This window comes from Maylandia zebra, linkage group LG5 (genome assembly GCF_041146795.1).
Source record: "Maylandia zebra isolate NMK-2024a linkage group LG5, Mzebra_GT3a, whole genome shotgun sequence".
In the NCBI taxonomy this organism is placed as follows: Eukaryota; Metazoa; Chordata; class Actinopteri; order Cichliformes; family Cichlidae; genus Maylandia; species Maylandia zebra.
Genome location: NC_135171.1, coordinates 9,654,227 through 9,678,656, shown reverse-complemented (window position 1 = coordinate 9,678,656; position 24,430 = coordinate 9,654,227). Strand labels below are relative to the sequence as shown.

At 41.6% G+C, this 24,430-nt stretch overlaps 1 protein-coding gene across 11 annotated transcripts in view; it reads right to left on the bottom strand.

Moving 5' to 3' along the window:
* LOC101479109 (band 4.1-like protein 1) overlaps positions 1-21,577 on the bottom strand; it is a 95,392-nt gene extending 73,815 nt beyond the window's left edge. For 7 of the 11 annotated variants that reach the window (XM_023153744.2, XM_023153745.2, XM_076883709.1 and 4 more), the window contains exon 1: positions 21,356-21,577. The gene's annotated coding sequence lies outside the window, so the exon portion shown is untranslated. The remainder of the gene's footprint in view (positions 1-21,355) is intronic. The other 4 variants (XM_023153746.2, XM_023153747.2, XM_023153748.2 and 1 more) reach the window with 2 other exon arrangements.
* Positions 21,578-24,430: the final 2,853 nt, after the last annotated feature.

Sequence of the window (24,430 nt, the reverse complement as noted above, 5' to 3'; positions counted from 1 at the left end):
AACCTGCCAGAGACGGCATATTGCCAAAGAGAAGTGCGGGTATGAGGAGGATTCTTGGTCCAAAGAATCAAAGCTGATTTAGGAGATATGAATAACATGCTAATCTTGTCCTCCTGACATCGTAGCTCAGTTGTTAAATAATGTGAACCTCTAGCAACTCAAATATTTTCTATTTTACATTCAAGTTATTTCCAGAACTGAAAAGCTTTCACAGCCCATTACTCGCTTTTGGGTTTCAGAAAATGAATTTTAAATCAATTATATATTCTTTCAATTTGCATCATTATCAATCTGAAAGAGAGGCAGTTCAAGTTCTCCAAAAACTGGGAAAGAAAAACAATTTTGGGGAGCAATAATCTTTGCCGGCACATTCTTGCAGCCACACACACACGGAGAGAGACTTTCTGCAGAACTTCTGAAGCAAGAAATTTGAAGATATAATTATTTGAATTAGATGAATGGCTCATCCTTAATTTTGCACTGAACACCGCTCAAAGGCAGGAGCAGAGCAGATCAGCACTAATCGAATGCTGCAATTTCCTTCTATCACCAATCATCTGATGACAACATTTAATGTGCTGCAGCCATGTACTCTCCATCTCCAGACATTAAATATTCATACAAACACAACAAAGCTGCGGTGGACAGGGGTTGTTGAAAAATGGATAATCACCCTCAGCCGTGAAATATGAAAAATCTGAAAGTATAATAAGTGTAAATTATGAATGTGGGCATGACGAGCAATGATAAGGGAATAAATGATGTACGTGGGCCAACACGCAAAGAGGTGGATGCCCCGCTGAGCTCATTCATCTTCCGCGTTCCATCTGAAAACAGTCCATGGCGCTGTGACCAGAGGAAAGCTGCTTTGATCCAAGTGAAATGCCACATCGCCCATCCAGATCAGACTGGAGCCATTTAATTTATTGTTCAAATTCTCAATGACATAATGTTGCCATTTTGAACGGGGCCACGACTGGCCAAAGGCCACACAGATGCATCGGCACAAAGCCCGTTGGGTCTTTCAACAGCAAAGAGATTCCATTTGCTTTCAAATGACCACACAGAGCCAAAACTCACAGGAATCAAACCTGGATCAGCATTAGACGGGGTGGTGTGGCTGAGTGGAACGTTTAATATTTCACAGCTCGTTTCTGACACTTTGTGTGTGGCTTCTTGCATGTTAATTGTGGAAAAGGCGCACTGGCCTAAAGGTTAGACTGGCTGATGGGTGAGGCACAATCGGCATGCATAGCCAATATTAAGGTGGGGTTAGAGTGGGCTATATCTGCGCCGAGAATTATCAGGATTACAACAGCTCAAACGTAGCCACACCTAGAAATGAACAAATCTTTAAGAAAATCCTATCTGACTTCCTGCATTAGGCAATTTCCAGTTAATGCAGTCCAATAGCACTGCCAACTTTAAATCTCAATATCAATTGTATTTCTGTAAACACAGTTATCTCATCGTGTGTGTTTGAACTTGTTTTTCTTTTCTGAGAGACAAAGATCGGTTAACCTGTAAAGCCTAAACCATGAAAGAGTTGACGGAAAATTCTGATTTCTTTTTAAATTGGAGTTTTTATTGAAACTTCTGGCAAAATAATATAAAATAAGTTTGTTCTTCAGCAGAAAAAAAATGATGTAGAGGTCTCTAAAACTCACAAAAAATCATGAATCAAATATGATACATTTGGCGTTACAGGATTAAGAAAAGCCTTTATGTTGATAGTTGGAACATATCTTTAAAAGGATAAGAGGTTTGAATCCAGAAGTGAGGTAGCTATCGGCACGGGTGGTCTCAGCTCATCCAAATGTCACTGTTGCACCCAATCAAAATAAAAAGTACAGCAAATGGAAACATGGGGATATTCTCCTAACTCCTGCTTCTGATCCGGTGGGCAGCCTACAGCCAGCCTTTCAAGTCAGCTGCTGCTCTCGTCTTCTTTTCGCTGTGTTCATGAGTCTTTGACGGTACACTATAAACTCTGATGGCTCAGACTGCACACACATCGTCTTCCTGCTTCTGAAGCATAATATACCAAAAAAAAAAGAAGAAGAAGAAGAAGAAGAAGAAGTAAGCTTAGAGAGAAGCTATGCCAGCATCTAGCCTCAATTTGGTAAAGTGTACTTTCCTTACCCCAAGGCTACAGCTATGCCTACATCCCATTTGCCCACCTATTATTTATACAACACTGCTCATGGAACTTGTTAGACTCAGTTTAGCAAAGAAAGTTCCTTGTGAACTCAAAAAAGTGTGCAAAAACTGCACCTTTCATAACATCAGCTGAACAGGAGAGAAAATGTTCGACTCCACCTTCCACCGTCCCTGCTTTGCTGTGAGCAGCGTCCTCGGCTGGACCACCAGCGGTTTCTCCTCAGTCTCAGGACTTCAGCATGAACGTGTTAAGCTTAGACAAATCATATCAGCCGGCCCAACCTTCGAGCATGGTCCCAGGCACTGACTGTGTAATACTGTGCCGTTGTTCAAATAAAACTTGCATTGAGTGCAATGACGTGTAGATCAAATTTGCTTGTGACTTTAATAGAAGTTCTTCAAAACACAAGAAATAGGTAATCTTATCAGTGTAACTATCTCGGCTGGGGGAAAATGAAAAGGTTGGTCAACAACAGGCAGAGACATGAACAGTTTACTAGCGGTAAAGGAGCTGGTATGATAGAACACAGTAGAAGGGCAGGCTCTATTAACCTCTGACACCAGGGCATGAAAAATGAAAAAAGAGCAGCCAACAGGGTTAGAGAACATGGCATGGGCGAGTTGGTGTGAGTTGAAAAAAAGTAAAAGTATACGATTACTGTAATCGGACTGAATGTCCCGGTTGAGTCAACTTGCTGCTCATTCTCTGAATTAGCGCATCTATTCCCGCTGCAGCATGATGACTGGACGTGAATATGAATTAGAGTTACACAAACACAGATCCTTGTCAGACTTCCTGATAAAAATCCGTCGCCGTTTCATCCGGCCTCTCCGATGGTACATTTTTCCTGATGCTTCAAGAGTCAAATTAAATATGAACACTTCGAGCCAAGAAAGATTTCTTCAATGAAAGAAAAAAATGGCACTTGAGACATGAAATATTCAAAATGTTGATGTAATAAATATGAATTATGAATCGAGTTTTCAGGCAGAGCGCTGAGGGATTAAGTGATGACACAAAGCAACACAGAAGAGTGAATGATGATGGCCCTGCCCTGCTATAACCACCCATGTACATTTGTTATTGTGCATGTGGCTGCAACCACAGTGAGGGTGTATCGATCGCTCTGAAATGTCATCCAGACAGCACTCTGCCTTTTTTCCCCTTGTTTTGGAAACTTGTTTATCTTTTTAAACATTCTAATAGCAACACAGAAAATCTGAGCTAAAACTATATGGAGGCGGATGGAACAGCAACAACACCGTCTGGAGATTAGACCAGGGGTGGGCAATCTCAGTCCACGAGGGCCAGTGTCCCTGCAGGTTTTAGATCTCACCTTGGGTCAACACACCTGAATCACATGATTAGTTCGTTACCAGGCCTCTGGAGAACTTCAGGGCATGTTGAGGAGCTAATTTAGCCATTTAAATCAGCTGTGTTGGTTCGAGGACACATCTAAAACCTGCAGGGACACCGGCCCTCCTGGACTGAGATTGCGCACACCTGGATTAGACCCTTATTTTACAAGAAAAAACACTTAACTATATACAGCCCCATATATGTGATAAAGACATATGTCTCATTAATCACATATTGTAAAACGTTAACCAAAAATGAAAATACAACTGGCCTGCTGTGCTGTACACCCAGACTGATATATGAGTTTAGCAATATGAGCACTAGGTGATGAAACTGGCATCTGCATGAAGAATCTAGTGCAAGAATTTAGCTTCGTAACACCCAAATATATAGGTGTGTGTGAGTGTGTATTGTGTATGTTTGTGTGTATTCACACAAGACCAAGTGCTAGCTGTAGAAAAAGCCTGACAGTAGTTCTTGCTGCCAAGGGTGGCACAAGAACTGCGCAAACAAGTATTGCATTTAGGGGACAACAATTTTTTTCACAACTAGGTTTAGATCATCTCTTTTCCGTTAAGAAATTAAATTATTATTTTAAAACTCCATCGTATTTACTTGGGTTATCTTTGATAATCAATTCGCCCTGCTAGCGCAGAGCATTATCATTCCCAACACGTAACATAGCGATGATTTGTCACGCCCCTAGCCGTCTCATAGTAATGCAAAAAGTACCCTTCCACATCCCTAAGAAACGCTCTGCGTTATATTGAATCCCATATAATGCTGCTCATGTCAGTAACACACACTTGGAGCAGAGGCTCCAGCCATAACCTTAATCTTAACCATAACCAAAGTGTTTTCCAAAGTGATTCAGGGTCAGAATGTGAGACACATTTATAGATTCATTTCAACCAGATCTCGCGCCTCCAAACGCGTCACATTCGTCGGTATGTTACGCGTTGGGATGAGAACATGTTTTCTAGCGGCTATCTGTGAAGCTCAGGTCCTCTATCAGAGACCTGGGAGCTTGAGGGTCCTGCACTGTATCTTCTGGACAGAGATCTTGGATGTTGTTCCTGGGATCTGCTGGAGCCACTTGCCCAGTTTCGGGGTCAGTCCCCCCAGTCCACCACTGTTTCCTTTACCCTCCACATCTTCTCGAGCTCCTCTCTCAGCCGTTGGTATTTCTCCAGCTTCATGTTTTCCTTCTTCCTGATGCTGCTATTGCTTTGTATAGCTACATGTATTACTACAGCCATCTTCCTCTCCTTGTCCACCAATATTATGTCCGGTTGGTTAGCCATCACCAGTTAGTCTGCCTGTATGTAGAGATCCCACAGGATCTCAGTTCAGTCATTCTCAACCATGCCAGTGTCTGTGTCCCATTTTGACATCCGGACTTCCAAGCCAAACTCGGCATAGATGTTCCTGTATACTATGCCAGCCACTTGGTTATGGCGTTCCATATATAGGTGCAAGCTGTTCAAGAAAATATTGAAGGCCCTCCTTTCACACTGCAGAGACAAATACGGTCTAATTCTGTGGGAAACGACACAATATGATCCTTTTTTTACACCGTGGTGTGATATTTAAATTGCTTAATAGTTCGTTAAGCACATTGCTGAAAAGTTAATGAGCAGTAACCTCATCTCATTTTTTTGACTTCCAAATTGTAATTCATTGTAACTGTAATTTTATTTATTGGTAATTAATCATAAGCAATCATAATTAATGGCAATTAATCAAAATGCTGCAGCTGGACAGAGCATGATGAACTATTTCCTCATTTATGCTAATATAATCCAACTTGCTCTTAGTTATGCATTCATGTTTGAGAGGATACTAAACGAGGACACAACGGGATTAGCCCCATACTTTTATAGGTGGAAGAAACTACGGCTCTTCGGTGGAAAAGGTTTTGCACATGTGTGTAGTTTGTGTATTAATAAGCTGAGGAAGATTGCTGTGCTTTCCACATTTATGATGTTTCTGCCATACCTCCCCCATTAGGGGTGAAGAAACTTGATATACAAGTGTAAAAATACATTTTGTAGATAAATTGATCATATTTTTGTGTATTTCTTCAGAGGTGTGAGTGATAGTCCAAGCTTGTTGTCACACTAATTCCACGGTTTGGGAAACTAAACTACTTCTGCTGGTGAATGATGACTGGCTTCTTGGGAAAAGCTCCTGAAACTACAGGCTACAGGCTTGAAAACCAATCAGTGACACTGACAGACAGCTAGTGGCTCAAATCAGGATGCTGTCAACTCGCTGTTAACAAGCAAAGTAGAATTAACTTGACTAATGGTTAGCAGTAGTTCTCCAGACACAGAATAAGCCTTATCAAGCAGCTCCCAAAATGAACAGTAAGTGACCAGAAGCACTGACTTATCAGCCTTAAATGCTGTCCAAATCGCTAAACAAACATTAGCCTGGGCTACTCTGTCAAAGCTGAAAGAAGCTGTTAATAAGAGGTGTCAGATTAAATTAAACCCTCGATTTACGTCGTTTGCTGCTGTTTCCCGATCAGCTCCAAGGAGTTTCATTCTGAGTAAAGCCTGCCCTGTGGGGGAGAGTAATTTTATATTTTGGAGAGAAAAAAGTCACGCCTGATTTGTTCTCATTGTAAACAAGTAAGGGACTAAATATGTGGATATGCTGGTAAAAAGCAACACCGCCTGCTACCAAGGAACAAAAAACACATAATTCTAGCAATGTTGTGACGGTGCACTGCTTCACTCCCACATCTGTTATGCAACATGCAAACCACAGTGAGCACTCATGTGTGGAGTGAGCACTCAGTTCAGAGCAATAAATTGGAGCAAAGACAATAACCTGGCGTTTCTCTGGTTTTTATTGTTTTCAAATTTCATATTCCTCTACACTAACAATTTCCACCGCTTCCTCTTTTTCTTCTTCTCTTCTTATCTTTTTCCACATTTGCAAGCAAGTGGAAGTTCGAATAAAACACCTGCCAGCTTTAACAAAAACGTAGAAGAAACATACCTTATCTGAAAAACACTGATGCTCCTTTCCTGTGTCAAACTTAGTCTGGAGGATTAAGGAACCATTTAGTCTTAGAATGAAGCACTGAAATGTTTCTCTCTCTGCAGCTGAAATGTGGCTTCAATTCCAAAATAATCAACAAATATTAACAAAAATAAAATTCCCCACTCGCCCCTGCAGGCGGTCTATCCTTCAAGCTCGGGGCTTCTACCAGCGGCCTGGGAGCTTGAGGGTCCTGCGCAGTATCTTAGCTGTTCCTAGGACTGCGCTCTTCTGGACAGAGATCTCCGATGTTGATCTGCTCAAGCCACTCACCTAGCTTGGGAGTCACTCCACGTAGTGCTCCGATTACCACGGGGACCACCGTTACCTTCACCCTCCACATCCTCTCGAGCTCTTCTCTGAGCCCTTGGTATTTCTCCAGCTTCTCATGTTCCTTCTTCCTGATGTTGGTGTCATTTGGAACCGCTACATCGATCACTACGGCCGTCCACCATTATCTGTATCTTGTGTACCCACAGGATCTTAGCTCGGTCATTCTCCACCACCTTTGGAGGCGTCCCCCATTTTGACCTCAGACTTCCAGGTTATACTTGGCACAGATGTTTCTGTACACTATGCCAGTTACTTGGTTATGGCGTTCCATGTATGCCCTGCCAGCTAGCATCTTGCACCCTGCTGTTATGTGCTGGATTGTCTCAGGGGCATCTTTACACATCCTATATATATATATTTTTTTTCCTTCTCTATTTTCCTTCACACATAATATTCATTCGTACTAACAGCATTTCAGTCAGTGCCAATCCCCTGCTGCTACACTGACAATCTGTAACAAAATCCACTAGGACTATATTGTGTTCCTGTCCATTACGAGAACTACGTACTTTGTGGTTGTCAAGTCGATAAATGTGTTTATATAGCAAAATTCAACACAACAGTTATTGACCGAAGTGCTGCACATCATCATCATCATCATTTAACAAATAATGCACTACCAATAAAAGTAATAATGTAAAAAATATTTTAAAAGTGAAACAAAAAATACACTGGGGAAAATGACACAGAGAGTGAAATAGAAACTGAAAAGGCCAGAGAGGGCTCTGAATACTGATAGCAAAGGTAGATAACCTAATGTGAAGAGTGAAGGAATTCCAGAGGTTTGGAACTGCAACTGAGGATGCCTGGAATTTTTTTTCATAGGACTGAAAATAGGAATGCAATGATGGATAGAGCAAGCCCATACATGTGATCAACAACATTTTCAAATCGATCCTATACTTCATAAAGAGTCAGTGTAATGATTTAAGTACAGGCAAACTATGATCATGCTTCCATGCACCATTCAGCATTTTGAATCAACTGTAAGCGTAATATTAGTGCTTTGCTCAGTCCAACATTTAACAAATTGCAGTAAGTTAATAAAAACATGAATGACGTTTCCAAGGTTGTTAACAGACAAAAACCTGAAAGGCTGTAGTAACTGATTTGATCTTTAAGTCAAATTTTTAAAAAGGAATAAAAAAAACACTGATACTCTTTACATGAGGTGTAAAATGTTAAAAAATAAGATTTGAGTTTTGGTACAATTAACTGTCTGAACTGAATCACTAAAGCTTCATTTTTGTTTTGATACATGTAAAGGATATATTGTGAGAGCCAAGTTTTAACCTCAGCTGAACAACAGTTTAACAACCTGCCTGAGAAGCTGGTGTCTGGTTTAAGTGGCAGGTAGCATAAAAGTAGTAAGCAACACAACGTTTTTTGAATATAGTGATAGTTTATACAGTGAAAACAAAACAAAAACAAAACTGGCCCAGAATTAAACCTTGAGGTACACCGCAGGTTAAGGAGAAGTTGCTGTTAGGAGAGTAGATGTGAATGCTGACAAAAAGGAGCCATGAGTAAGGTAAGACTTGAATCAAGTAATGGCAGAAATACAATTACATCACTCAAGGCTGATTTGTGCTCCACTGTACTAAATACACCAGTGACATCCAGAAGTATGAGGACAACAGAGTCAATGACTCACGCAAGGTCTTTGAAAATTCTTAAAAGAGTTGATCCTGTGCTGTGATGAAATTTAAAACCAGACTGAAAAATCTCAAAAATATTGTTTTTATATAAGAAAGACTGCAGCTGCAGGTAAACATTTTGTCCAGTACTTTAGAAAGAAAGCTGGGTAAAATATGATGGCTCTATAAGGTCAAAATGTGTCGTCCTTATGAGAGGACTGTTGCACGTTGAGAGAGTAGGCTGGCACTGTCCCTGTCAGGGACAATTGTTCAAATTGATGGCCCTCTTATGTAGAAACCTGTTAAAACAGATGAGAGGAAAACTTATCTGATTTATACGTAATAGTTGTTGACTTATAAAGATATTACTTAGGACTGAAGGTGAGACAGGCGCAGAGTGGTCCAGTACAAGATGGATCATTATTGTAAAAAGTGGCCTTAATTCTAAGAGGGGAGATCTTATCAAAAAAACAATTTTAGGGAAGGTGTCATACAGTGCAGGATAGATAAAGCAGGGGGCAGAGGGTTAAGCACAGAACTAACTGAACTGTGGAGGAGTGCTTAAGATTACTTAAGACTGTAAAACTATTTAAAAACAGCATTTTTACTCTCTTATCTCACATTTCTAAATAGAGTTAGTTATCAGTACTGATATCAGCTGGCAAAACAAACCTTTCAAAGGAGTGGGAGGTATGGTTTAATTGATTAATTTTACCCTTTTTAATTTTAAGCCATGAAATCAAATCCCTGTGCAGTGTTAGTCCGTTAGGAAATGACATGATACATATTCCCCGTGGAACTGTGCAACATTAGGTAATCTAAAGAGAGAGTCATTAGAACTTGAAAAATATATTTTCTAACGTAAACAAACACAATGTGGTTTGTGCTTTTCAGCAAAACTGGCAACTCTCTGTGCCATGAGCCTAGCATTCATCTTAACTTTATTAAATCTTGCGCTATCCAGAAAGACAGTTCATTGATTTGTATACTCCCACCCATGTAATTGAGCATTGCGTGGCACATCCGACATACTGTTTTACTTTTGTCCTTACCATCAGGGTCATACATCACATGAAGACCAAAATAGTTCCAAACGACAGATCAGAATGAGGGTGGGGGAGGTTCAATTTGCCATGTTGCAACGAGCTTAGCTTCTGTCTTGCTAGCTTGCACTGTGCTCAGTGGATCTGCGCTTGACAGTGCAGCCTAGGCGGAGTAGTCGGACGCAGATCCACTGAGCGCTCAACACAGACAGCATCGTCAGAAGAAAAGTTGATAAAATAAATTTTAAAAAATGTATTGTTCGATACAAATGCGTACCGAACCGAAAGCACTGTATCGAACGGTTCAATATCGATACGAGTATCGTTGCACCCCTAATATATATATATATACAATATATATGTATATATATTGTGTATATTCCCCATCACTTTTAGAAAATGATTTAAGAATATTGTTGGAAAGTGGGTTCTTTTTTCTTTTATACATAATTTTTGTGGTACAAAAATGAACCACATTAGTGAATTTGAATATTTTTGATTTTAACAATAGTGAATTTGTATGATCAATAAACAGCATTATAGATGATCATTATGGCCCATTTTTTACACTGTGGACAATGATGACTTCTAAGTACTGCCACAAATACTAATACTATATTTAACAAACTTAACAAGTCCTGAAAATGATTGTTCAATCAATCCCATCAGTCTATCTGCAAGAAACACCTGCAGGGATGATACTGTGCCATGGTCACCGGTTTGAGCACTGCCCCTCTGTTCTTACAACTCCCTCATGTGCACTGTTCGGGTTGTTAACCTTGTCCAGCCCAGGTGCTACGGGAGCTTTCCCCTCTGTTCACACTTACACTGAGCAGTGACCATTTCAGTGGAGGGCCACAAGATCAGCAGGGACTGAAAAAGGAATTTCACCCAGAAAAAGCGAGAACCAGTGGGCATACATCCAGTCCCCAGCTCAACTCTACTGTTTGTATAGAGCCATTCATCTCCTTATTAGGATCAGTCTTAAGGCTGAAAGGAAACTACAGGACTCCTCTGTGTTATTGGTGTCAGTGTCAGAAGGTTTGTAAAGATGCTGAACAAGGCGCTCAGTGCTATTTGTTTAGGTATAGACAGGGACAGGCACAGAGATACAGGCACACATTTTAGACTTGTCTTTAAAACTTTTTTAGCCAGAATCATCCTTTTGCTAAAGACTGCTACTTTGCAGACAATAGAGTGTGGTTTGCTAAATGGCAGCTGAAAGCCAACACCAATCGTCTTAATCTGTACACCGGAGTTTTTGGCAGGGCTGTGCGTGTTGTTGGCATAGAAGTGCCTGGTGAGATTGCAGCATGAAAACTGCTACCAAAGGGACATTGAACATAGCATCAATTATAAACGAGCCTCTCATTACCGCTGCCAACATAAAAACAACAGAGGGAAAATAAATCGATGGATGACAAAGAATCCATGAATGATCAGTACGTGCAGAGTCAAACGCATTATGCCAGCAAAAAAAACAACAACAAAAAGCTCTGAAACTGTGGAAGAATGAAAGAAAAGCCTCCAGTTATATAAAAAACACTTTCTGACTATCACAGAGGGAGCTGCTGATGCCAAAACAGTGAGAGGTTTCCATTACTGAGGAACAGCCTTACAACTTTATGAGTGCAGGTGGGGGAGAGAAGTGAGAGTGCTGTGCGGGGAGAGATAACGATACAAATGCATGAGTGATCAAAAGCCAACGCACAGCAGTTTCAAGCAGGAGTGGACCACCCTAAAATACAACAACATTTCATTTCCTTTACAAAACGCTGCTGCTTGTTGAACAGAATGACAAGGAGTAGTTGCTGTACTCTGAGTTTGGCACCGACGGACACGGATAACTGCTGCAGAGATGGGCCCGCTACAGACTGGAGCGCCTGCTGATTATAAATCAACAACAATATTAAAGAAGTGCGAGCCATACTAGCACACCAAGGAACAAGACAGGAAACTACATTAAAGAACATGCACTCAAGTCAGCAATGTTGGACAGGCAGAAGTAATAGAAGAAGTTTACAGTTACCTCACTAAGAGCTAAAACTTCAAAGCTAGAAATTAGCTTAACTAGGTAGTTAATTAAGCTAACCCTGAGCTTAAAGAATCTTTAAGTAAAAATTGACTTGTTCCTGTTCCTGTACGACACCAGTGTTAATAAGTTATACTGTAATGATGAGACTGAATGGAGACATCAGTTTCGTGTTTCTTTACTCAAACCAAAAGTAAAAAATGTAGCATGTAAGTATACGCAGGAATATAATTTTAGTGAATTTTTCACAAAAAATGACGACAGGCTCAAGATAAAGAAAAAGTATATTCATGTCATTCAACAAACTTATTAGAACTTTTATCATTTTAGCTTAGTGTGACAGTCATTAGTGCACATTGCTGATATTTACAGTCACGCTACCTCCTCGTTTCTTGTAACCAAAAATGTAGGTTTCCTGACAAGTATAAGATTGAACACAATGAGAGAAAGCATGTCAGCCCTCAATTTCAATTCAATTTTTATTTATATATTGCCAAATGACAACAATAGTTACCATAAAGCATTTATACTGTAAGGTAAAGATTCTAAAATAATCAGATGACCCCATGTGAGCAAAACACTTGGCGAAAGTGGGAAGGAAAAACTCCCTTTCAACACAATGACACCTCGCTAGGCTCAGTGAGGGGCGGCTATGTGCCGCAACCAGATAAACGGCAGTTTGTGATGAAGTAAAAAATCAGATGTGACAAAGAAGAACTCCCGGTGCAGCACAGGTGAAATATCTTTGCTGTTAGCATTTTTCCATGCTATGCTAACTCTCCTCCTCCATTACTGCTGCCCGTTAGACAACAATACCCCACCAGCTTTTTTTATTTTGTTTCATTCATATCAGTGCATGTAATTTTATTCATGTTCAACTATACTATTACCTTGTTATGAATAAAATATTAAAGGCATTACAGAATATTATTATATAGGTATTGTCTAGGTTCTCTGTTGGTTACATAACAATCTAGAATAAAGTTCAGACTAAACATCTGGACTGAATTAATCAACAACTGCGTTACAAAGTAATGTCAGAATACAAAGAGAAGGTAAAGCAGTCATAAAATGAACACTGTGACTCATAAATCCTCACAGTATGTGCAGAAACGTGTTTCACCTGTATGAAAAAAGGTGGGTGGGAGATAAAGCAAAAGCTCAAAGTAAGCACTGCCAACACTTAAGGTGAATGTATCCACTTTTTCAGCACAGCTGTGCAAGTAGACACTTGATCCTCTTTGAAACAATACCTACCTGTAAAGGTGTGCTTGAAAACAGTCAGAAGGAAAACGTCCCTTTCTGTACATCATTCAACAGCAAATTAATATCATATCTTATTCTTTTGTGGAAAAAGTAGCTAAAGCCCCCCTTTAAGAAAAAAAGCTACAATTTTTCATAACCTCTAACTTTTTTCCATGTATAATTCTATCAGTTCACAGATGTTTAAGGGTTTTACTGTATGTCTCCACCCAATGATCAATTCTAATCAGGGCTTTGAGCCTTTCCATTAGCTTCCATTTCTTCTTTTAGAGCCACTCCTCGACGGGTTAGTGCGGTCTGGATCATCTTCCTGTTGAAAGGTCTAAGCACTTTCTGATCTGATGCATAGCTCATCGCATCTCGCTCCCAGTGTTTGACTGGGCCGCTCCCACCTCTATGTTTCAGTTATCATGAGTTCCTTCTCCTGGAAAGCTGTATTTCCTCTGGGCAAACACGGTCTATTATTACTGTGGTCAAACAACTCTATATTTTGAGATTTCTTTCATTTGAACAGCTATGACTGCTGGCTCGCCACACAGATCAAATCTGAGCAGTCGTTTACACTTTGATACCAACTGCTGCAAGAGTTACATGTAGATCCTGGCATGTTTTAGAGCTTTTGGAGATTTCTTTTTGTGTCTTTTGCTGTAGCTACTGGTCTTTTTTGCCTTTTTATGTATTTAAGTGACTAAAAAATGTGTGTCAACTTTTTTGTGCAATTTTTTTCAAAGAGATCAAAATCCTTGCCTGTTTAAATGTGTCAGGAAAGCAGTAGACAGACCATATGAAGTGCCTGCAAGTCTCAGTGTAGGATGGTGTTTACTCTTGCTTTAAAAAAAAAATCAAAACTCTTAATGAATTTGCTCTGAAGATCTGCACAACTTCTGTACCTACTAGGAGTCTGCTACAGCCGTCAGCTGTACAGTACAGCCAATACAAACTGCATTTATCTATTCATTTATTCCCACTGCATGCCACAAGGCAGTCATACTTAAGCTCACAGTCACAAAACTCACTGTGATGGATTCTCCATCATAACTACATTTTAAGTCTAAAAGCGGATCATTTTATTATGTGCATAAGTTACTGCTACTGATGGCTGCGTGGAAGATGTGACTCATGCATTGAGTAATTTAAAATATGGTACGCTTTGCAACGTAAATACAAAGTTTACACATTTTGTAGCAAACTGACAAAAATAATGTAAAATATAGTATGACTGATGGCAAAACAATTTAATCATACGGTCCATTTAGAGTTGTTTTATAGCTTTCCATTTTATCACAAAGTCTTCCTTTGCAGATGAAAGTATAGATGTTCAAATTTCAAGTAGTCTGAGTCCTTCGGTGCCTTTAGTTTTATGTTTAATAGCTCAAAGTTCTGATTGAAAGTTCAAGAAGAAATAATAAAAAGGAAAACCTCAATATCACAGGAAGTTAACTAACTTGATGATAGGCTCTGATTAACATGAAATGAAATCCTTTCATTTCATTTAAGCAGTGCATTTGGCCAATAGCCAATTCAGATACTAATATTTTTGTTACATATTTATCATTCATGCCAAAAAACAGTTTTAGCTTGTCATGATACCGTTTCTAAACATTTAGCCAGTTTACAATTAACGTGAGAGGTTAAACGGGACTAACATGAGCCAATACCAATAATTTGGCATGATTAATCACACGACACGGTCCAAACAGCTACCGAATGGACTCTACAAAAAGCCCATTAGCTAAAAAAGGATTTGTGACAGAAGAAAATATGTGAAGCTGAAGAGGTTTCTCGGTTGTGATATAAAAAAAATGACGTCATGAATAGGATTTGATGTAAGAATAAGTACACAGCTCGCATGCTTTGCCACAGATTTTCTCTGTGTGTACAGCGCAGTACAGTTGATCCTTCACGAAGCTCCAAAAGCAGCAACACAAACAAGTCGGTGCAACAAACGTATGAACAACTCAGAAAAACACACACAAGTGTGTCACGTGTTTCCGCAGCATAAACTGAGAAGTGTAAACACACACTCTGTAACCAAGCATGACTGTACACAGTGCAGAGTAATGACTGTGCCTGGATCTGCCTTCCGACCTGTCCGACCAGTTTAAAAGTCACACAATGGGCCCGAAGGCAGTGGGAGTCGTATGTGCGCCTACTGTACTCCTCCACAGACCACTGCAACAAACAGCAGCAGCAAGACCCTCAATAAACATATTTTCCAGCACGGAGGATGGGTGATATCCAGCAAGAAGACAGCCAAACACAGCCTGCCTGCAGACTACGCCCACCTGCTTCACTGGGCATTTGGTGCACAATCCTCTTCAGTTTAATTATCAGTGAAATATAATGTAGACATCAGAGTGTACCTACTGTCCTTAGCTGAGCTGTATATCTCGTTAACCACGCACCAGCAGCAGCAACATTTTAATCACTGAGCACTTGGGCCAAATGCAGCCTTACTTTACCTGCAACGTGCAACTTAATCATGCTCGAAAATTATTTTATGCAAATCACCTCATCTGTATTTTGCTAAGCAGCAGTAAGCAGGCTATTGTTGTGATTCTTATTTTACTTTTTGCAACCCTAATCTCACCTAATCCTCTTTTTAGGTCTTGATTTATGAATTTATTAACAGTTTGCACAGAGATCGACCTTGGCACCGACTATTTTTTCCTCGTTTTACCGGATTTTTACACGGAAAACTCAGACGATCCCGCTCAGCAATCACAGGGAGAAATGAACAAAGATCAATAGCGGAATTAGCCTTCCTCCACAACTGTTGAATGCAACGGCTCTAATTAGGTGAAGCGGCCAAAAGGAAACAATAGCTGCTGGCCTGGTTTTTTGGAAGAGGCCAAAATAGCTGGATAAAAGTATTTCCACAGCAGACCTCAGCGAAGGCGGAATAATCAACCTGAAAAGAAGCGGCTGCTGTTCACCGCCCCACATGAACCAACTTTGCCTGTAAAATATATTTTTCCTTTACTGTGGGGAGGCAAGAAAAAGCAGCATTATGGGATATCGTGAGCCAGATCAAAGCCAGACAACAGCATGATGAGTCTCATCCTTCAGAGGCAGGGGATTTGTTCAAGGGAGGCGGCAGCGAAGAGGGATCAAGGGAGACGAGCGCGGGTATGCAAAGAAGAGGAGGAAAAGGAGCAAAAAGAAGGACAACCTGCTGAGTCACTGCAATCATGAGGCTGAGGCGAGCTGAGCCACAGCTGCTCAGGGTGAAGCTAAGAATCCCCCCCACCTCACCCCCTTTAGAAGGACAAAGTGATGCTTCTCATCGCCGGGGAGGGAGGACACATGTGACCGAAGGTGGGAAACAGAAGAGCGACATAAAACTGTCTTACAGCATGAAATAGCTCCTCCTTCTTTATTCTCACATCTGAGGGCAACAGAATGATGCAACTGGAAGAAGGAAATAAATCGCTAGAAGCTGTAGAAAGCTAAAAAACGCGGCCTTGATCAGACAGACAGCAGCAGGATATAACTGGCTTAAAATGAGACCTGTGTCATAAAGACGGGGGACGACCAAATAAGTGTCGACATTGCTGCTGGCAACCCCGAGACAGACTGTGAAACAATGATGTTCCAGTCTGAACCCTAATAATATTCTGACAGGACTGCAGTGGACGCTACAATCTGATGAGGCTTAATTCGATCCCCATTAAAAAAACAAATCACGCAACCACTGCAATTATGTTGTCAGACTCAGTGGCAGTAATGTTGTGTTATCCTCTTTTGTTTTTTTTCCCCAAATCAAGCTGACAAAAGAGTGTGTAAAACAGGAGAAGATTCCCTCTCTGTGCATATTGGCTAAACAAACACACATCTGCAGAGTGCTGCAGGTACTGCTGTACCTCTAAAATTACAGCTGTATCAGCCCACAATCAGTAACACAGTACTACTCATCTCTTATCAGGTATCAGGCATTAGACACACGGTGTGTAGGCTATGCTCGATTTGCATGTGAAAGTAGTCAGCATTCTAGTCAGCATAGGCTTGAGATTGGACAAAAATGACATCTTCCCAGTAGCAAAGCCAAAGTATCTTGATTGTGCCCCTTGTGGCTGGTTGTATTATAGGTCATAAATACCTCTCTCTATTGAGCCGATGAGACATGAGAAAATAAATCCCCAAACATGATCTCTTACATATCAGATTCACGTTATTATAGAGCTCTCCTTGGATTTTTTAGCAGCCTTTAGGCTTTTTTTCTTTCATCTGTCTGAAAGAACAACACTATAGAGTCACTAGTAGACAGTTGTGTACTCTTATTTTGAAAGTTCAGTCACTACTAACCATTTACCTATTCACGTGGTCCTTGATATCCTTCTCCTGTCTGATAACCTGTGGACGTGAGAATGCTAGACGTCGCTCTGACCTGGAGATCAGCTGTGAGCTGCATGGCCACTCACTCAATCTAGCAGGTGGGGAATGGCTTAATGTGCCACTATGGTGCACTCGCTGAGAGGCAGCTGCAGTCCACGACCTTGGAGTTGGAGTACAGAGACTCACTGAAGAGGAAGATGGCATTACTGATTCAATATTTGTCACATACTATTTCCCATTTAACATTGTTGCTCAAAAGCACATTTCAACCAATAATTTGTAGCTTGCACGTGAGCTCCTGCCAGACTACTTTCTCCACAATAGAATCCAAATCAAAAACACTGCAAATTAAGGGCTTCTTATTATATACTTCATGTCAAATTTTACTTTGCATCATTTATTTGATATTATAAAGCATCTGATGTTGTCACGACTGACAGCAGTGATTGACAGCTGCTCTGAACTAAGTAGTTACAAAGTAACTGTCAGACCAACGTTCAGAAATTGTGCTGAACATCAAACTGCACTTAATAAAACTCTGAGGGATACGTGGCATTTTCACCATTCTTAATCTTCATAAGAACTATCGCCCAAATGATTTATGGGGTGTTGATATTATCATCTGATTAAAGCTATTTGCTGATCTGGGTGACTGATAAATGAAAATGTAAAACGCAAAGAAGAAACTGAAGAAACACCCTTCAACCATGTTCTGAGTGTTGACATTGCATATTTTGTCCACCAGTGGGCACTCCCTGTTCCCTACAAACAACAACGAGCTGATCCGAGCACAGTAAATGTGCGTAAATTAGTAAATAAATAACTACACAAAATAAATGCTAGGAAAATGCACTTTGATGTTTGTGTGTAAAAGCAAAATAACATCGCTAACTATCGATATCGCTCTTGAAACACTGTAATCATGGTTCTATATAGAACATCTTACACATCCTCTGATGATGGAATTTGCATCACTTGAACCCTTGCAGACTCACTGATAGGAAGCACCACTAGCATGAAGCTATCTGACGTACTCCATGTCTGAAAACGTAGGAGAGTTAGCACCGCTTTCCATTTGCTGCTTCTGGTTTGAATATTTTGTTTTCATTAACTTTATTATTTTGTAATAATGAATCACAACAGCAATGCTTTTACATTTCAATCTCAGCTTATTTGCTTTTACTTGTGGGTGCAGCAAATCTTTTCATAATGAGAAAGGCACAAATGTCTCCAAATGAGGACTGAGACGACTCTTTGTGCAGTTTTTTTTTTTTAATAACGACAGTCATGCTTGTGGTAAAGCATGGCTCAAAGAGTTGGCAGTTCGTCCTGTAACCGGAAGGTTGCCGGTTCGAGCCCCGGCTCGGACAGTCTCGGTCGTTGTGTCCTTGGGCAAGACACTTCACCTACCGCTTACTGGTGATGGCCAGAGGGGCCAATGGCGCGATATGGCAGCCTTGCTGCAGCCTTGCTGCCATATCAGTCAGCGAGGCTGACTGATCGCCCCTGTCAGTCTGTCCCAGGGCAGCTGTGGCTACAACTGTAGCCTCCACCAGCGTGTGAATGTGAGAGTGAATGAATAGTGGAATTGTAAAGCGCTTTGAGGGTCTCGAAAAGCGCTATATAAATGCAATCCATTATTATTATTATTATTATTATTATCATTATTAAATGATAACTAATGATCAGATCCGTAATCTATGAATACACAAACTTTTGTCTTCCACATCACGTCTTGCGCATGCATACATTGTGCGCCCTTGTGGAGGAGAAATGCAATTTGAATGCAGCCCCACTATTGGTGAAAACAACTACACAGAGAAGCATCTACAGAATGCAAACACTGAACAGCTCAAAGAATCACAGCCAGAAATATCGATGCTGTTACACTGAAGGTTGATGCATCCATGCTTTTGAAGATTATAACACTGAAGGTTAGAGAAGGAGGCATTTAGATGAGACGGGTAGGGTCGGGGTCAGGGTAGTCTACACAAACACAGAAGTGCAAATACATTTCTGTGTGCGTGTGTGTGTCTGGGATCGGTCCCTGGAGTTCAGCAGGCAGGAAGAGACGTGACCACACTGGCCAAGCTACAAAAACACGACGGGTCAAAAAACATTTAGCTAGGCCAACAGCAATGACAGCCAGAGTGCAGGACACGCACGCACACACACAGACCCACACAGCCTTGGTGCCTTGTTTATTAATGTTTGTAACATCAGGGTGACCCTGCATAATTATGCAGCATTCCATGTTCCTGTACCAAATGCTAAAGAACATGCAAACTAAAACACGGCTGAAGGAAGATTTGTACTTTAAAATATTCCTCCTCTGTGGCTCTGAGAAGCAAGTAACTGCCCTCTTTTTCCAACAGAGACGTAACACTGAAATAAGAAATGGCTGAGTTCATCCGCAAGTGCCTCCAAAGAGACACAGAGGAGAGGAGGGCTGCTTCAGATGCCTCATACAAACTCATTTGAATTGCAAATGTTGTTAGGCAGCATGCTGGGCTGTGAAATCCCAGCAGTACCCTCGGGCATCACGCACAAACACCGACGTGTGCACATCAGTAGCGAAACTTTGTGTGTACACTACAGTAAAAAAGACAAGACACAGAGAATCGTTGAGTTTGGAGCACTTTCCCATGTCTGAACGTCGTATGATCGCAATTTGATGCAAAAATAATGATGAGCTAGCAGTGCAGAAACTGGTGCTGAGATGAGGTAATGGCTCCCCTGCAGGTAGGAGGCGTGGGGGTGGGGGTGTTTGGTGAAGGAAAAGAAGAAGAAGGAGGAGGAGGAGAAGAAGCATCAGGTGATGCTCGGAGGGAGGCTGGCTGGCAGGCTGATTAGGCAAGGCTGACACAGCAGGAGCAGGAGTGTGTCCGATGTTAACGACATAGATGCGGTGTGACAGCAGGCCTGCCAGCTGAGGCTGACGGTGCATGTGCGGCCTGAAGAAATGTGTTGACAAAGTGCCATAAGCACACCTGTATGGGGGCAGGGAGCAGGCCAGGAACCCTGCAGAGGGGACTGTCTGACTTGCACAAATTTAAGGATGACAAAATCAATAGGAAGAGGTTATAAACATTTGGAAATATCCCTTTGCATCAGCTGTTAACAACTCAATCGGCATGAAACATCAAAGCTATCAAATGTCATTGGGAAAGCCATGCAAATGCTGAAAGATTCCTACTAAAGCATCCTGAAGGCAAGTCCTTCCAACTCTCCAACCAAGTCCACATAACTAGTGAAAGCCAGAGGGCAGGGGGGCGAAGGTGAGGTCACTTCCATAACGTGACCTGCCTCAGTGTTCACCTCTGCGGCCAAACTGCCTTCACAGTTTTCACTAAAGTCACTGTTTCAGGCCACAGCACTGACAGAATCACTCACTGTGGGTTTTACAGCATTAAATGCACTGTACACCCCCTCCACTTTGTTTTGGAAGCTAAATATAACTGCTTTGTGTGGGTAAGCCAGAGGTGTTGATGGGAGGCAACATTGTGCAAGTAACTCCTCTGTGTGTGTGTGTGTGTGTGTGTGTGTGTGTGTGTGTGTGTGTGTGTGTGTGTGTGTGTGTGTGTGTGTGTGTGTATTTGTCAGGGTGGCTGTTGCATAAGTGCTGATGGGTGCATTTGAGAACGAACAGACTTAAACAAGAGAAGATCCAGTTTGCCCTGACAGGCTGAGACACAAACACAGAAGGCGATTTTGTTCTTAAAGCAGCAACTTTTAACTTCAGGATGAAAACATCACGTATATATAAGAGAGAGAGGGAGGGAGGGGCTGCCTGGCTGCAGGCTTGCAGCTCTGATACCAGCGGGCGCAAACAACTCGCTCCTGCCCCTGCTCCATTCCCATAATGTTATTCATCCCTCGGCAGAGGACGGCGCAGGCAAGCGGGCATAGTCCGTGCGCCTTCTACAATGATCGCTTCTACGTGAAGTAGCTGCAGCTTGGATAAAAGCCCCCGTCCCCTCCCGCCCCACTGCAGCACAAAAAGACCGTAACAAGAAGCCGTGATCATACAATTACGTGTGGAAAAGCAGCAAAAAAGAAAAAGAAGCACCAAAGCGCGACATTCAAATAAAAACCAACAGTGTGCTAATTTAAAAAAAAAAGATGAAGATAGTCAACATACCCTCCTGTCAGACAGACATCCAGGGGAGGACCATGGATGGTGCGGGCCGGGGGAGTTCGGTCCTGCTCCTGCCGTCGCTTCGTGTTTATTTCCCGGTTTAAGGGGAAGGTGGCGCGTGTGTCTGTGTGTTTATGTGTGTGTATGTGTGTGTTGGAGTTTTGCCGGTGAAAGGCGTAATGAGAGAGGGAGGTGGAGGAGAGAGAAAGAGGGAGGGACGCTGTCAGATGCAGGGAGGCAGGCAGGAGGAGGGAGGAAGACACGCTCGGGCACATAGCCTGTACTGTCCGCGTGCTGCTGAGGGGGAAGTGCGCAAAAGAAAGGAAAAAAAGGGAAAAAACCCCGCTGGTGTCAATCCAGCAAGAACATTTTTAAGCCCTCTCTGTCAACAAGTGATCACATCTGAATAAAAAAGCAGGGGAAATGGGGCAGCGAGGTGACACCATCTCTTATTGTTTCCACTGCTGTTACGTTCACGTACCCCTGTGTGCCATGACAATGTGACACATAAACACTTTTAAATGTGTTTCCTTTTGTTTTTCTTTTTTTTAGACAGCTTCTCGTGCAATCAAATATATAATATGTCTTATAATAAGCCAATATAATAAACCCTAACTGCGCGAGGAGCTGCTCTTATTTCTTGTAGTGTCGTCAGGATGAGGGTGGCACAATCCCCTCTCTGATTTCATCACCAAGTCAACAGCTAACAGCACACAGCCTATTGACTCCCTCACTTTTTGCATACAGAGATGATGGGATTTATTGGCCCAAAGGGCAGGGCATCCTTATTCTGCCCCCTCTTGTAAATAAAAATAATGGGAGCGTGTCCATGAAAAGCAATAATACGGAGGTATCAGTTCCCTATTGTGCTTGCTAAATTAACAAGGTAGGCTATTATTTTGAGAGCCCGAGTTAGATATAATTAATCACTGATGAGATATTGCTGAGGCTGTTTTGATTAATCCTTTCCTGTTCTCAGAAACCAGTGCTGCAGTGCTGCAATATGCTGGGAAAGCTAGTGGACAGTATGTGTGTAAGATTGCCATGAGACTCTATACACTATATTTGCTTTCAGGGTTACTAGCAAGGCACACTCCTAAAAACTCTTAGAGTCAGATAATCTAGTACCAAGGTTGCAGTTTGTTTGCCAGGAGGTCGCTGTTCCTATCCCAGTAGGACATTTGTGTTTTTCACCTTTTGAGTTTTCCCACTCGCTGCTTGGGTTTAGGCTCCAAAAACAAAATGGTTAGACTGTTGATCTGAAAACTGCCAAGTTTGCTCTTGGTGCTAATTGGTTATATTTTTGCACTTAAAACGGTCATGGCTTGGGTTAAAACATGCACGTTCAAACAATAAACATGCTCACTGACACATCAAGAGCAGGAGTAACAGTTCCCTCAGAGCATCAGGGCACAGACGTGAAGGGAAACCTCATGCTTTGACAAAACAGCTCTAAACAATGCACTGGAGAAGAGTCCAGCTTGGACATGACAGTCTCATTAAAGAGCTGGTCAGTATCAAAGAACATGTAGCCTAAATCATTTACCATAAATGTGTTTTTTTCTGTAAAAACCTCATGCCTGCATTACTCTCAACACAACTTAACCACCAACGGCTCCATCTGGGATTTCTGTGTGTTATGGAGCTAATGAAGCCTTGAGCTGCTAGCCTCAAGCAGAGCAGAGGAACAGATTAAGCTCACTCAAACTCCAAAACCCAGATTTTTTTTTTATTATTTCATTAGCACAAACTGAGTCGAGACATCTCTTGCATCTATATGTCAGTCTGTGTAGTCTGTGTGTACCACTTCACTACACCTGTAAAGACTTTGATGTGTAATTTTGGTTTGGGCTGCATATTAAAATGAATCCGCTGCCTTACTTTGGAATATGTTTTGGACCTGTGAGCTAAATCTAAATTTAAGACCTTTGTTTTTTCTTTGCACATGACTTTATTCACCTGTTTAATGCAGTGTTTTACCATTTCTGGGCTTTGTTTACAGCAGCAGCAGTGCATTTCAGAGGTTTAAAGTCATTCCACATGCTACAATTAATTTGTGCTCCCAGTACGGTTCTACTTCACTTAGTGGGAATGGTTTGTCACCAGCCTTATTGCATATGCAGTCAAATTCTAATGTTTGAAAGTATCGAGCGTGGCTATATAGTAACAGGTTACTGTGATTATACACTTATTATCTTTAGAACTTGACTGCAGGTGCCCTTATGAGTATCCACTCACTGGCCGCTTAATTAAGTACCCTTTTTTAACCCACTAATGCAAATATCTAATCAGCCAATTACATGGCAGCAATTCAAGACATCCAGGCATGCTGGATTTCAACCTGAGCAACAAAACTGGGGGAAGAAAGGTGAACGCAGCATGGTTGTTAGTGATAGATGGACTGGGCAGAGTATTTCAGAAGCTGCTGATCTAGTGGAATTTTTCTGCACAACCATCTCTGGGGTTGTGTCTGAAACACAAAAAAAGATCCAGTGAGCAGCAGTTCTCTGGGAGAAAATGCCTCGACGATGCCAGTTGTCAGAGGAGAATGGCCAGACTGCTTCGAGCTGATAGGAAGGCAACCGTAGCTCAAAAATAACAACTCAATACAACCGAGCTATGAAGAAGATGACGTCTGAATGCACAACGCTCCCAACTTTGAAGCATGGGAGCACACCGGGGGCCAGTCCTGTCAGCTAAGAACAGGAAACTGAAGCTATAATTTGCATGGCCTCGTCAGAAAAACAGAAAACTGGAAAAATGTTCCCTGGTCCGATGGGTCCTAAATATGGGGCAGTATTTGAACGGTTGGGTAGAAATTTGGCGCATACACCATGAAAGCATTGATCCATCTGATAGAGCACCTTTGGGATTTTGTGGAATGAATGATTCACATCATGGATGTGCAGCCAACAAATCTGCAGCAACCGTGCGATGCTATCATGTCAATATGGACCAAAGCCTCTGAGGAATGTTTCCAACACTGTGATCTATCTATGAATGCACTTCTAAATGGAAACAGGGGCGTCCAGCCTGGTAGTAGCAAGGTGTACCTAAAGTAACAGGTGGGTGCCAATC